General features: G+C 50.4%; 1 long non-coding RNA gene across 1 annotated transcript; it reads left to right on the top strand.

Moving 5' to 3' along the window:
* Positions 1-7,180: 7,180 nt before the first annotated feature.
* On the top strand, positions 7,181-12,230 carry LOC139103995 (uncharacterized). Its single transcript, XR_011545979.1, has 3 exons — positions 7,181-8,120; positions 11,455-11,571; positions 11,697-12,230. It is a non-coding gene; the product is annotated as an uncharacterized lncRNA (long non-coding RNA).
* The last annotated feature ends 1,924 nt before the right edge of the window (positions 12,231-14,154 follow it).

Here is a 14,154-nt window from a genome sequence, read left to right as displayed (position 1 = left end):
AATTCAGGTTGAATGTAACCGCTTCAGAATATCGAACATGGTGACCGGTGGATCGGCGTGAAGTTGACCGCAGGTTCGGACGTCGCGCGTCCTCTGTTTCAGGACATTGTTGGCAGTCTCAACGCCTGAGTCACTCGGTACGGATCGCGTTATGACTCAGGCGATGCGGACAGGCGTTATTGGTTAAGGAATTGGTTTCTAACTAAGGAATGTTGTTGCAAGCGGGCGAGTGCTCGGCCGGGGCGGTCGTCTTCGGCGTCGCTTTCTCCGTTCGCCGGTTCTTACGGCCGAAGAATTACGAGCTCGCCGGGGCCCTCCTCGGTGTATCATTTACATATTTAGCATATTATCTCGCGATAATCGGTGGAAGGCCTGTGTCGTAAATTGACTTTGTTACTCAACTGTCGTTAATTTCGCGCAAATACATCTGGTCACGTCTTCGAATGTAAAAATAGCACGTAAACGCGCCTCGACTTCTTGAGAAACACGCGGGGACCTTGTCGCTTCGTCTCGCTTTCGCTCCGGCACGGTCGGTTCAATACGCTCGCGAATATCCCGCGCGCGTATTAACGCGCGATTACTCACGCCGGCGTGCCGAGGAGTGTTTCGAAACCATTTCGGAGACCGAGTGTCCACGCGTGTGTCATGCGGCTCGTCGTTCGTGCAACGACGACTATCGACGCCCACTTGATACAACGGGCGTATGTATCGCCGCCGCCGTCGTCGCCGCCGTCGTCGTCGTCGTCCTCGTCGTCCATCAACAAAAACCTCCGCTGGCGGGTATTGACGGCCACCGCGTGCATACGCGCGCACACACATCGACAGACCCTGTATCTGGCATTAGTATTGCCGCGGTACCATTCACGGCTTTCCACGGCGCGAACGACACGCGTTGCGTGCGAGCTGCAACGACGTCCGGCGAGAGAGGAAGAAAGAAAGAGAGGGCGCACGAAAAAAAAAAAAGAAGAAGAGGAGGCGGTAGACAGCCGAGTGGTTAGTGAGAAAAACATTTTTCCGGAATGTCCGGCCGGAGAGCCCCGTGACTTCACCCGCATACAGAGCTCGGTCTTGAAAGGGACGGACGTTTGCAACAAAGAAGAAAACGGAGACAAAGAGGAGGAATAAGAGCTTCACCCACGAGGCGGCCTGCGAACTCCGCACAAAAGCGGACAAAAGCTGCGCTTACACCTTTAGCGGAGGAAGGCCTCTACCTGCTACCTTCGCCGAGCCCCCCCTCCCCCGGCCTCTCTTCCCTCCCGGTTTCTCTCTGCCACCGCGCTTGACGCGAGCCCGCTGCCGTGCGCACGAAGAAAGGAAACAAGAGGAGCGAGGCAGCTGTTAAATAATATGCAGCAGGTAAGAAATAATACTGTCCGCTCCGCGGTCCGTTCCTTCGCGTGACGCTGCAAAACGGCGCCGACGACGCCCGCGGGTCAAGTATCGCGCGCAATTAGCGGCGGGGCCGGCACGATCGACGATGCCGGCGGAGAAGTTGTTTTTTCGGTCTCACCCGCTGGAATTGACTCGCCGCTGACTCCCGCGGATAGCTATAAATACCGTTGTCGTGTGCCAGCCGTCAAGTGTTGAGGACGCGAGGGGGAGAGGGAGGGAAGGGTTCCTTTCGGTCCTTTCCGCATCTATGCCCGCGGAGCGAGGCTTGGGCACACGGGGGGAGGGAGAAACGCGAGGGGCGGCGCTGGCAGGGAAAAAAAAAAAAAAAAAAAAGAGTAAGAGAAAAAAAAATAGCCGTCGCTCCTCCGCCGTTCGCTAATGCGGGCAATTATTTTTCGCGAGTCCCCGACACGTCCCGTAATCTCGCCGCGCGACGCCGCCGGGAGAAAATCGAGATCCCGGCGATCCTTTTTGCCCGCGAGCCCTTTTCCACGTCCCTTATCGGACCCTCTCGTGCCCTTTGTGCTTCCGACCGATGCTCGAAGCAATCCCGCAGAAGAGATTCCGAGCCCTTCCTCCGCGTGCGCGCTCGGTCTTCCGGATAAAAGGAGCCTTCGCCGGTGTTCTCTTTGCCGACGTCTTCGCCGATCTTCGCTCAGCCCCTTTTGTCTTTCCCGACTGCGGGTGGACCGAGGCCGCGATCGCCGCCCGTTCGACTAATTGACCGGTTTAAGCAATTACGAATCGCCTCCCCCTTTCTTCCCCCTTCGGTTAATTGAATCGTCGCGATATTTGCGTCTGAGTCAATGCCGGCTGCGAGTGACTCACGACGGCCGGATCGTTGACGTATCGCTGACGCATTGCGCGTCGAGGTGTCACTCGCCTATCCTGTTAATTAAACGTTAATACACACGTCCCTACGAGGGTACAATTTAGATAGTCATCTCTCTGTAAAAAAAATATAAAAAAAAGGAAAGAGAAAAAGTTAACATGACCCCATCATAGTTTTTTCATTTTTTTGTTAATTATTATTATTTTTTTTTTTTTTTAATCTAGCTGTAAATCTTTAATTATTTTGCATGTTTAATTACACGGGATAAGATGCCGAGAGAAGCCTCGCGAGTTAAAATCAGCAGGCGTGGCTCGAGATAGGCTTACCCGCGGATACTGCGGATCGTACAACAATCTTAAGATGATGCTCCAATTAAAGCGTATGTGGGACGGAGTTAAAGATAACGGCTTCGCGTCGATGATAGTTTCGTGTAATTAACTCTCTCTCTCTCTTTCTCGGGGAAAAAGCCGTGCCGTTAAATTTAGACGGCACCGTGTCCTAGAATACCTTGACTTTTATCGCGCGTTATTCAGGCCGCTCGATAAGCCGTATCGGATCCTGTACCTGGGCGCGTTTGTCCAGACGGTGTCGAAACGCTTTCGCGATACGCGCGATACGGCGAAGGAGATAAGGAACGAATAGATTCCCCCCGGTAGAGTTTAGACGACACCGTCGACGTGCAATGATCTATACGACGAAAGGCGGCGCATTAATCATCCATCCGAGACGCTCGGGTTTAATAGTACAGGTGCCGGGCGCGGCAGACAGACGAGGGAAAACGTTGTTCGCGGGATTATTTCTCTCCGAAGGGTTCCGGGCTTCTCGGAAATTCGCGCGACTGCGACGCGGCTCCGAGATCGCCGCTGGCTGGATGGATGCACCCTCTCGCATCGATGCCGGCAGGCAGCGCCGCGTTGCCGGGCAACCAGACGGCCAGACTGCCGTCTGCCGATCGGTCGGGGTGTGCGGGAGATGACGCGTGTGCCAGACGGGGAAGGCGAGCCAGGGCGTCGGTGGCGCGAGGGGGACGGAAGGGCCGCGCGAGGAGGGATCGGCGACGCCGATGGTAGGGATGGGCGCGAAGGGCGCACGACGGGTGCCCTCCACCCCGAGCGCACACAATGAGGGTTGCGCTGATAGATTGTGCGGCGGGTGGGAGGCTAGAGTGCAGCGGCGACATCGGCGTCGCAGGGGTGGCGGCGCGCGGAGTGGTGGATGCTGATCCCGCAGGGGTCGGCCCGCGCGGAGGGCGCGCGCGCGTTAGGGGGGAAAAAATAAATATTCTCCAAAATGATTCGGGGCCCCGTCGACTACTACGGGCGAATTGTTTTTTCCGCCGGGAATAATCGATGACCCTCGTCGCCGTCGTCGTCGTCGCCGTCATTCTTTTTTTTTTCTTTATTTTTCCTTTTTTTTCTTTTTTGTCTTTCTTTTTTTTTTTCTTCTTTTTTTTTTGCCTTTATTCCGCTTTTATTTCGTCGATGGCGTTGTAACCAAATTGCTCGTCCAATACCGCGAACCGGTCTCTGGTCGGATTTACGAGAATGGATCGGCCGGGCGGGAGATTCGTTCGCGGTTTCCGTCGAGGATTATTGCGACACTAAGATGGAAAAATAGATTGCCGGGAGACGCATCGCCCATCTCGATCTGTCCCTTTTCTCTTTTCCTCTCTTCTTCTTCCTTGGCCAAGATTATAGGCTTACTGTAAATTCTTTTTTTTTTTTTCGTCTTCTTTTATTTTTACGGATAATTAAACTGACCGTGGAAGCAGAAGTAAAAATTTTCGGTCCACAGTAGCAACTGGGGAAATCGATCAGCTGGTCATCGAGAGAGGATTAATTAAATATGGAAATTAGATTCGACGCGTCCGATATCAATCGTAATTCGAGAGAGCGAATGCATAATCTCATTTAACAGATTATCAAGGACGTGGATATATATTCACGTATACAATATATCGGCGCGAAATAGGGAAGAAAAATTGAATTTCAAGAAATTGATCTTTCGGATTAAAATAAGAGTAATCACAATTAACGTTTTAACGTTCCGCGCAACCACTCTACATTAACGCGCGAAGTACCGCTCTTACTCGCAATCGCGAATAAAAACAAAAGGAAAAGTTCTTTTTTTCCCTTTTTTTTTTAACCGCTCGTATTCCTTCGGCGGAGCTTCCCGCGAGCCGTCAATTATCGGCGTTTGCGTGCTTTCTCTTTATTTCAACCTAAACATTGTTTACGGCGGCGCTTTGTGCGGCAGCTACGCGCTTCGCGAGCGGCGCGATATCGCAAACGCGAAATGTAACGTGGCGATGGCGAATAATAAATAAAAAAAAAAAATAAAAAATAAAAAAATACGCGAGGCGTATCCTGAGCGAGCGATCGCGCGCGGACAAGCGCATGCGGTCGCGCCGTTCCTGGCCGGCGACGTCGCGATACCGGACGGCGAAGGGCGGCGGGGAGATAGGGGGTGAGAGCACCGACGGTCGTCGACGGGGTGTCAGGGGCTGCTGAGCCAGACGAGGCGAGGTCAGTTATCCGCCACGCCCGACGTCGACGTCGACGTCGTCGCTCCAGCGCGGCGCATTGCATTTTCGGCGGTGCCGCGCCGCGCGCCGCATCGCCGATGTTCCTCCTTTTTTTTTTTTTTTTCCTTCCCACGACCAACCTCCCCTTTAAGGTCACCACCCCCGTGCTCGTTCCCTCGCTCGCGCTGTCTCTTTGCGTTCTCTTTGTCCTCCCTTTTTCCGCTTTTTTATTTTTTCCTCTCGTTTCTTTTTCTTTAGCTATTTTCTGTTATTTTCTAATTATCGAATCGAGGGAGGTTTCGATTTAATTCTGATTTTGTCTGTCTTTAGAGTTCTTTTTTTTTTTCCTCTGTAACGATTCAATTTTGCAGTTTTTGAGTCAATGCCCCGTTAGAAAAGCACCTCCCTTTGCATGACAAATATTGTTTGACTGATCGTCCTGTAAATTGCGTCGAATGCCCGGCGAGCGTCGATTGTTGCAAATAAATTAATCCGCACAAATCGGATATTTATCGCATCGAATAACAAATGTATTTTTAATTGATATTGCATTTCGCAGGCCGTTAAGCTAATTTTACAAATCGTATTAATCGGCCCAGCTTCGGCGATCGCCCCGTATCGTTTGCCAGACAATTATACCGATGAAATCCGCTTCCTGTCTCAAATTATATAAATTACATATCTCCCATCGCATGCATCTTTCGATCTCAAAGCGGCAAGTTTAGATTTTCTAATTGCTCGCGATACCGCTTCTCGCGTTCGGCGAGAACTTTTTTTTCTTCAGGCGCGCGTGCAATAAATATCTTAATTTCTCCTTTCCGAAATTAACGTCGCTGCAGGAAAGATACGCCCGAATCCACTTTAGGTCGTTGCCGTAGATAAATCGCGACGTCGATAAGCGTAAAAATTTACATGCCGCCGCGGCGCGATCCGTCTCTTCGTTCCGCGATTACTCGGGCGTCGGGGAAAAAGCTAGTGTCTTTCGATTTCCAAGCGCGCCCTTCTCCCCGGCAGCAACTTTTCCACCGTGTTCGCACACTATGCGATCGAGACTCCTATTCTCGTGCCGCCTACGAGCAACGCGCGATCGATGCAAGGTGCATCCACGCCGGGGTGAAGAACGAAGCGGCGACACGCCGTTTTAGGCGCGATCGCTTGCGCACGCTCTCCCTAATTTTCCTCGCACGCTCGCTCGCGAACGCGGCCGCCCTTAGCCCTTATCGTGCTCGCTCACGTGGAAATTAATTTTTCTTGCCACGGGATATCTCCCTCTTGCGTCGTCTCGCATCAATCCCACTGACCTTGGCCGATGCCGGCAAGTCGGTACGTTTATCGCCCGATTAATTCGATCCTTGATCGATCAAGGTTTAAATTAAATAGCATTTTTGCGATAAGGCTTCTTTTTTTTTTCTTTTTTTTTTTTTTGCAACGCGACCACTCGACGGCTCTTCCATCCGTCTTCGGGGGAAAGTCACCCGTGGCTTTAATGCGGCTTATATTTAACCATCGCCCGGCGTTATCGGAAGCGTAACCGTGGACCGGGGCGACTAAAAGCCCGTGAGATTACCCGCGCGCGTACGGCCCGTCGGTATTTCCATTCTTCGCTTTATCTCCGAGCCTCTGCCCCGCGTTGCGCCGGCTGCGCGCAAGATAGGCGCTAAGACATTCGGATGCTAATGGCCACCGCAATAATGCGCCTACGGGGAACGCTTAAAATGAACTTACGACGTGGACACGTCCAGCATAAATTTTATCAGCCGATCATTCGAATGTATTCCCTTTGTTTTTTTTTTATTTAGCGTAAACGCGAGAAAATATAGATGGTCTTCGATTTTGTAGCACGAGCTACGAGAGAGAGAAAGAAAAAGTGTCACGGTGCTGGCCTAATTACGAGCCCTCTGACCTTTTAAAGCACGTCGGTTCTTTAAAAATCAGTCGCGCACAGTCGTGAAAATTACTTATCTAGGAGCGAGAATCGCGCGCACATCGAGCGACCGGTTTTCGAACGGCCGGATGTCACCGGTCGAGCGTAGGTTTTTCATTGCAATTTTTTTTTTCTTTCTTTTCTTTTCTTTTTTTTTGTCGCTTGGTCCCGCTGCCGGTCGACTTGATCGAATCAAACGCGATCTTACCCCGGGATACTCGAGGCGAAGATGCCAGGCTCGGCGCGGCGAGTTCGCGCTTCGCTAGCAAAATTAATTGCAAACCGCAGGAAGAACCGACGCTGATTTCGCGCGGATACGGCTCGCACTTCCGGTTCCGCGATCGTGCGTGTAATCGATGCTTACTATGCGACTGCGGCGGAGTAAGGAGCCACGCGTTTCGTAAATTTGGAGCGAAATAATCGCGCGGAAGGAATCCCCCTTACGTGAATTTTATTCACCCGACGAACGAAAGCGCGGCCGGACCTCTCGATACTTAATAAATTTATTTTTAACACGGTTTAATTATAAACTTAATTAATTCGCAATATTTTGATTCATCGTTGGATATAAATTAAACTCGAATTCCCCGGGAGGAAAAGTTTTTCGTTCGCATTCTGAGCTCGTTCCTGCAATCAAATTATCGTCTCGCGTTCGTCTGCAGGGCCACTCAAAGACTCCGTCAGGGTCGTTCCGAAGAGCGAGCAGCGTCTCGTGTCACGATCGCAATATGCACTTGAAACGCGTGAGCGAAAGAAAGATAGAGACGGAGATAAAAAGATAAAGACCGAAGACGGAGGAGAGGGAGGAAAGAGGAAGGGGGCAAGGCAAAGGCGTTAATGAGACAAAAGGAGGCGTGGGGAGAGGGGAAAAAATTTTTTTGGCCGGACCGGGGCCGCGGTAGCCGAGGCTTTCAAGGCGTTCCGCGTAACGAAGGATTGAAAAGTTTCGCAGAAAATTGCGCGTCGAACGTCGAACGGGGGAACCCGAGCCATCCCCGCGGCATAAGACACCGAGTTCCGCACGTTTTATCGCTCGCAGATGTATTTATGCGCCACGTAACGAGTATGAAATGTTAAACAGCCCACTCTCAGTGCCGCGCCGATAGCACGCCTCGCCTTTGGTGGCGGAAGCAATATAATCATACGCCTGCTAAAACACGATACCCTATGACCGTTCAGAACGGTGCGCGATACGATTCTACAGACGCATTAATTTTAGTTACAGAGATTGGACGGGCATGGTTTCCCACGAGATTCCTCTACCCCGCTTGGAATAAGGAGGGACACGAAGCCCGACGAAGCGGAAGATGGGAGGAGAGGGGGAGAGCGAGGAGCTGAAACAAGACGGCGGGGTTAATATCTTGGGTGGCACCCACGACGGACTCGCGAAAAATCCGCACCCAGGAGGGATCCCCCTTTCGCAGCGAGTGATAAAAATTCGTCGCCGGGTAAGTCTAGTCAGTTTCTGGTCCCTCTCGGCGGGGTGCACGACGGGTCGATGGTGGTAGCTAGGCCGAGTCCCCAATCTCGCGCTATATGCACTTGCCTTTTTCTCCACACGCGACAGGCTTTCTTTTCTCTTCTCCCTCCCCCTCCCCCTCGCCGCCCTGGTAGAGTTGGCTCTCCGGAGAACCCTAGAGACCTTCGCGAAAACATTCGGTCGTCCTCGCCCGACGGCCCTTTCTCGAGCCGCGTTAAATATTTTACCCTGCTGAAATTTTACAGACGCCGCGAATGCACTTTTTACCTCCCCCTTGCATTCCGTTATGGAAAATAGGTGTCCCGCTCGTTTCCCCCGTTGTCATAAATACCGTAACGCACGTCGCGTCCCGTAGCTCGCTGTCGACGTTTCTCGTCAAAGCGCGGCGAATTGCGTTTCGAAAAAATTACGACGCGTGCCTCGTCCGCGGGGAAAAAAAAAGAAGAAAAAAAAAACTTCGCGATAACGAAGCGACGAACAATGGACGACCGACCTGTCGAGAAATTCTTTCATTACACCGCGTAATTATAGACTTTCAAGGGCACCAGACGGCTCGTTCGAAATAACACGCTTGGGGCCTTCGCCTTTGTTGCAATAAATTCGCCAAGTAACGCTGGTTTTTCTCCGCATTTGTTTAAGCCCCGCCACGCGTTCGAAGCGACGGGAATGCTTTCGCGATGACATACTAATGCGCTCCTAATCCGTTGTCGAGATAACGCTGTCAACCGCGCGCGTTCCACGTTGAAGCTCGATTCAGTGACGAAGTTTTAATTATAACGCCGTACCAGCTGCATTTTTTTTTTTTTTCTTTAGCGTCGCGGCAGTATTGAATCAATCGTTCGCGTAAACATGAACGAGGAGACCCAGAAACGATCGATTAAACGCGGCGTGCTCGAGCAAGGTGTACTTTAATATGGACTCGTTAAAAATGCGAGAGGGCCTCCGCTCATTTCCACGGTAATCGCATACTTTTTTTTTTTTTCTTTCTTTCCTTTTTCATTCGATTGAAATTTGTTAGCGCTAAATCGGCACGCGTCCTTCCGTTTTACGTTACGCGCACCAGCTGCCCGGTGCGTCGGAGGCAGGCGTTCCCGGCGACGGCGGCGATAACGTTCCGCACATCGACCGCGACGCAAAGACGGGCCACGCGGGGTTCAAAGGCAAATGCGGTCATTACGCTCAGCTGCGCGACAAATTAAACGAACAAAGGTCTCCGCGTACTTGACTTTGAATTCCGCCACCGGCCGCTACGAAAACGATCGTCAATGGTGCACTTTAAGCGCTCGCGCTGCCTCCTTTCACTCCACCTCTCGCTTCCTTCTCTTCGGGGGAAGGTGCGCCTCCCCCTTCGACCGGCTTTGTCCGCCGCCGCACAAAAGCGCGCGTTGCTGATTATTTTCGATTAACGTCTCTATTTGGCGAGCCCAACTGACGCTGGTAAGACCCGCCGACGAGCCTTCCGCGTAAGCCGTACAGTTACGTTAATGAAGCGTACGAAGAGAGGGTGACAGAGATACGCGAAAGAGAATCGAGAAGGGAAATGATAATTGCGAAGAAGGCGCGCGATTAAAACGAAATAAACGGTAAATTAAATTATTGAAAAATTAATGTACGTCGATCGACCGCGGGGCTGGTCAAGTGTTTTCAGTAAAGTTTACCTTGACCAGCGTCTTCGAGAGGGTTCGTAACGTTGCAATTAGACAGCACGGGTGCGGCGGCGAACGGATACGAGTCTGCGGATGGTAAAGGCACCCCCTGCCGCCCCCTGTTCCGCGCCCGTCTGACGATCGGTCCAACAACCACCCGACCCTCGCTGCATCTCCCATCTGCCTCGGTACGTTATTGGCACCGGCTGATATGGCCGATGCGAATTCGCTATAGCAATTCTGCGGGAGAGAGGCAAGAGCGAAAAATGCGGGGCGAGCGGTGAAGACGCGCAGAATCGGATGGACAGTCGCTTTATATACGTTATGCCCATATGCGCGTCACAAAAAAAAAAAAAAAAAGGTCTCGCGGTATAACGGATGAAAATATTCGAGATATACGCCTTCAGCGTAGAAACAAGATTTTTTTTTTTTAATCCATGATACATAAAAAGAGAGGAAAAAAAACGCTAGCTTGGGTCAAAAACGTTTTTTTTTTTTATTTAATCTCCGCGCGAGAATACGATAATTTTTTATTTTTTAAATAAAAATAATTGTTTAGCTCGTACAGATTTAAAGGGTAAATCGAACGTGTTTAGGTTCGCGTCCAATTCGCCGTACTCAATCCGAGAGGATTCATTCTCGACGTGTGTCAAACAATGTTCCGGGGCTGCCGAGCGAATCGAACGTTAACGCCGAGTGAGCAGCAAGATCGGACGCTTATGCAACTGCGAATTGAGTCGTCGAGATTCGCGACGGGAGATAGGGCCGAATGAGAGGCGAGCGAAGGGCTGCGAGGCAGATGCTCGAGTACCTTGCTTCGCCGCGCATTAGCATTTGATACACCTGGTAATGCCGAGCGAATAATCAGCCAATCTGGCCGTGAGGTTTACACTTCACCGCCTACCCGCCTAATCGATAAGGCGATTCTCTCGAGAGCATCCCGCGAACGTGAGCCAACCGTGCGCGAGAGCCGGGCTTCGGAATCGTTCACCGAAGACGCGAACCGAAGTCAAAATTTCCCGATAAGACGGCAAGCTCGGAAAGGCCGTTCTCGAGCTGGTTCTTCGGATGAACACTTGGACCAGAGTTTCGTTCTTTATCAATGAACGCGAGCCTATCGACGGTGATTTAACGGAGCGCGATGGTTACTTTCCCGAACTCTATCTCGCGAAGATCTTGTAAAAAAAATCTTAGGCCTCGGCCCTGCGAAACGACACGATGCGGAAGTAGATACGGCTCGCATTTGATCGGCCGCCAAGCCGCCCGATATAAAATTTCCATTTAGGTCGGCGGCCCAATAGCGTGTTGATTATCGATCGTATGCGGCACACCGCATGACGGTTCAGCCGCGTGGAACTATATGCCGGCCCACGAATTAGTTCCCACGTTAGCGTCGCAGTAAGGATTTTGCTTCGAAAAATAGTAGACGCACCGAAACGTATCTGCTAAATCCCTTTCCGGATTTATTCGTATCGTAAAAAAAAAAAAAAAATTAATACGAAAGTGCGAAAGAGTCTCCAACAATTTCATTTGGCAACGTTATTAAGTGACCGTTACTTTTACATTAGAGTATTCGGACGTCATTCTTTTACGTAATAATTTTGCAACGGGAGTGTCGCGCGAAAGTGTTAAATAAAAAATTAATTTCTGTAACAGCAACTTATCGGGCGTGTTCGCGAGGATCCAGTGCGCGGATGGATGACTCGACACGTCCCATCTGAGAGGAGGAGCAGGTCCAGGACGGGCATCCTGCATCGGCGGAGCAACTTTTAGGTAAGCATACAATTTTTTAAATAAAACCTTCATTAAAAAAAAAAAAAAGATTTATCTTTTTCTATTAACTTTATTAATTGATATACCAGCATCTCTACATTAATATGTTACATTTTATGTTACAGTCACCGGCAGAACTCTTCAACTCCGCTGAAGCTCATGCAGATCGGTGAGTCGCATCATTTTATTTCTTTAGTTTGCAATCTCTTAAAAAATAGCGCGCGTGTGGTTTCTTTTAATATCATTAAATAATCTGACGTTTTGTTTCGCACCTCGTTATAAACCTCCCCCTCGTAGTCACCCCGTTGCTCGCGGCGGTTACCCCGGTTCCGCCCTAGCCTCGATCGCGCAATATAGTTCTAGGTCGGATATAGCTCGCGTGAACGAACACGAGCCGGCGATGCTTCGCGGCATTAAAATTTCAGGCAGAACTGTGCACGCCGGCACTCGTATCGTATACGAGCCGGATGTATAAATAGCCGGAGCGCGTCTATAAGAGGGAGTGCGTCAAAGCAGGGGGTAACGCCATCGGTATTTCTCATGGGCTCGTTAGGGCCGGTCGTCCCGATCTCTCGTTTACCCGTTGATAAGGGCTCGTTTACCTCGCCTCGGTTCATTTCGCCTACCGCGGAACCGTCGGCGGCCCTACGAGAAAACGCATAGGGCACGCGGCGCGCGCTGCATCGTTTCCCCCCGCGATGCGCGATGCAATTGGTCAATCGCTCGTGCAGAATGGCCGCTGTTTCTGCTTACGTTGTGTCCTCCACTTCTATCCGATATCGGGGGCTCGATATGCGCCCCACGGCTTCGACCGGCGCGATCTTTTTCACGTGTGCCGAATTTACGGCGTTTAATCTCCCGTCTTAGCTCGCCAGCGGCGGTCGAGGCGCGTCGCTAGTTCTATTTGTTTTTCTTTCCCGCTTTGCCTTTAAGCTTTTTCTTTTTTTTTCTAATTTACGGTTGGTCTACGTTTTTCAATTTAAAATAAATAAAAAAGAAAAAAAAAAAAGAAAGGAAACGGAATTTAAACGTGGGAAGCGCGAGGCACGATACTCGTATGTTAATCTTTTAAATATTTCCGAGAGTGACTCAAGTCAGTTGCGAGCAGAACGGTGGCGTCGCGCAGCTGTTGTGTAACGGGCGACACCAGGGCGATAATAATCGCTGGGTATCAAGGGTACAGAGCGACGAGTTGTTCGACAGTAAACAGATTTGCACTACGCACCGATTTGTTCACCGGATGGAGGATCAATCTCTATTTTTCTCTCTCGCCCCCTTTTCTTTTTTTTTTTTTTTTTTTTTTTTTTTGCACCTTTGCTTTCCCTTTCTCTTTGTTCGTATCTTTTCGATCAGCAAGCAGCCATCTCGCACTGTCCCGTCTCCGTCGACCTTTGATCCCGATTCATTCTTGATCCTCGATCTTTCTCTTCTTTTCTTTTTCGGTCCGATATCAACTGTCTCTATGAGCTCTTCTTGCCCGCTCTCTTCACAGTTCGCGAACATCAAATGTCGCTCGGTTTCTCAAATTGCAAGTCCACCGTCCATTTAACTTTTAACGAAATTAGATCCGCGTCTCCGCGCTCATCGTTTTCCCTATCGTCTCCGTTTCTTCCTCGTCTCCCTCCAATTTTACGAATGCCACGGCGACGAGCGATCTCGCGTTCGAAGTATCGTCGGGTTAATTTCCGTTAACGTGCAACGCGCCGGAGAATTTAATTTCGCTACCTCGTATTTAACATTTAAAATACTGTCCATCCTTCGCGATTTAAAAACGCGGTCCCCCGATTGCGTCGCGCATAAATAAACGCACACACGCACCCTCGCCGAGATACCGTACGAACTTTTAAACCACCGTCGTACGTCGTCTCTTTCTCGCTCGAGCTTTCTTCCATCGATCGCGTACAGATTTGCAGATTTTTATTTCCCCGGAGTCTGCCGACTTTTAGGAAAATTTTCCACCGACGTTACTTTCTCGTCCGTCTCTACTCAGATATATATGTATATTCTTTTCACTGCTACATATTATACACATGCTGCACGCAGTGATTTTTACTTTTTTTTTTTTTCTTTCTTTTTTTTTTATCACATTCTTTTCGGCAACGATTCGCCGAGAGAAATTCTAAATATCCGCGCAAGTGACGGCTGTAGAAAGAAACAAACGGGAGGAACGCGGGCGAGGTATCGCGGATCCGCGCTATCTCTTTCTCAAGTCATTGGCATGTCTTTTTAACCAGCCTCGAGGACTTCTTCGGGGCCGCGTTACGGCGCGGAAGCGTATAACGGTTCGAATATCGAGTTCGTACGTACAGATAGACCGCGTTTGACCGATGGTAGCGCGTGTAAGTGGAATGCGCGCGTTTGCAAGGATATTTTTATTATCCTCGCCGTCACGCGCGGATCCGCCGGACGTTTAAACGTGAAACGACTCGGCGTCGACGGTATAAAATGTCAATCGCGTGGACGGTAATGGATCTCGAGACGGGAGACGAAGAAATAGCGAGTAACGTTATCCGTTACGCCGCGAAAAGAGGTGAACTCCATTACCGGCGTTGATTCGGCGGCAATTAAACGGTTTAGGCGAGC

This window comes from Cardiocondyla obscurior, linkage group LG07 (assembly GCF_019399895.1).
Source record: "Cardiocondyla obscurior isolate alpha-2009 linkage group LG07, Cobs3.1, whole genome shotgun sequence".
NCBI classification, from domain to species: Eukaryota; Metazoa; Arthropoda; class Insecta; order Hymenoptera; family Formicidae; genus Cardiocondyla; species Cardiocondyla obscurior.
Note: the sequence above shows the minus strand (reverse complement) of the source record. Positions and strands in the feature narration are given on the sequence as shown.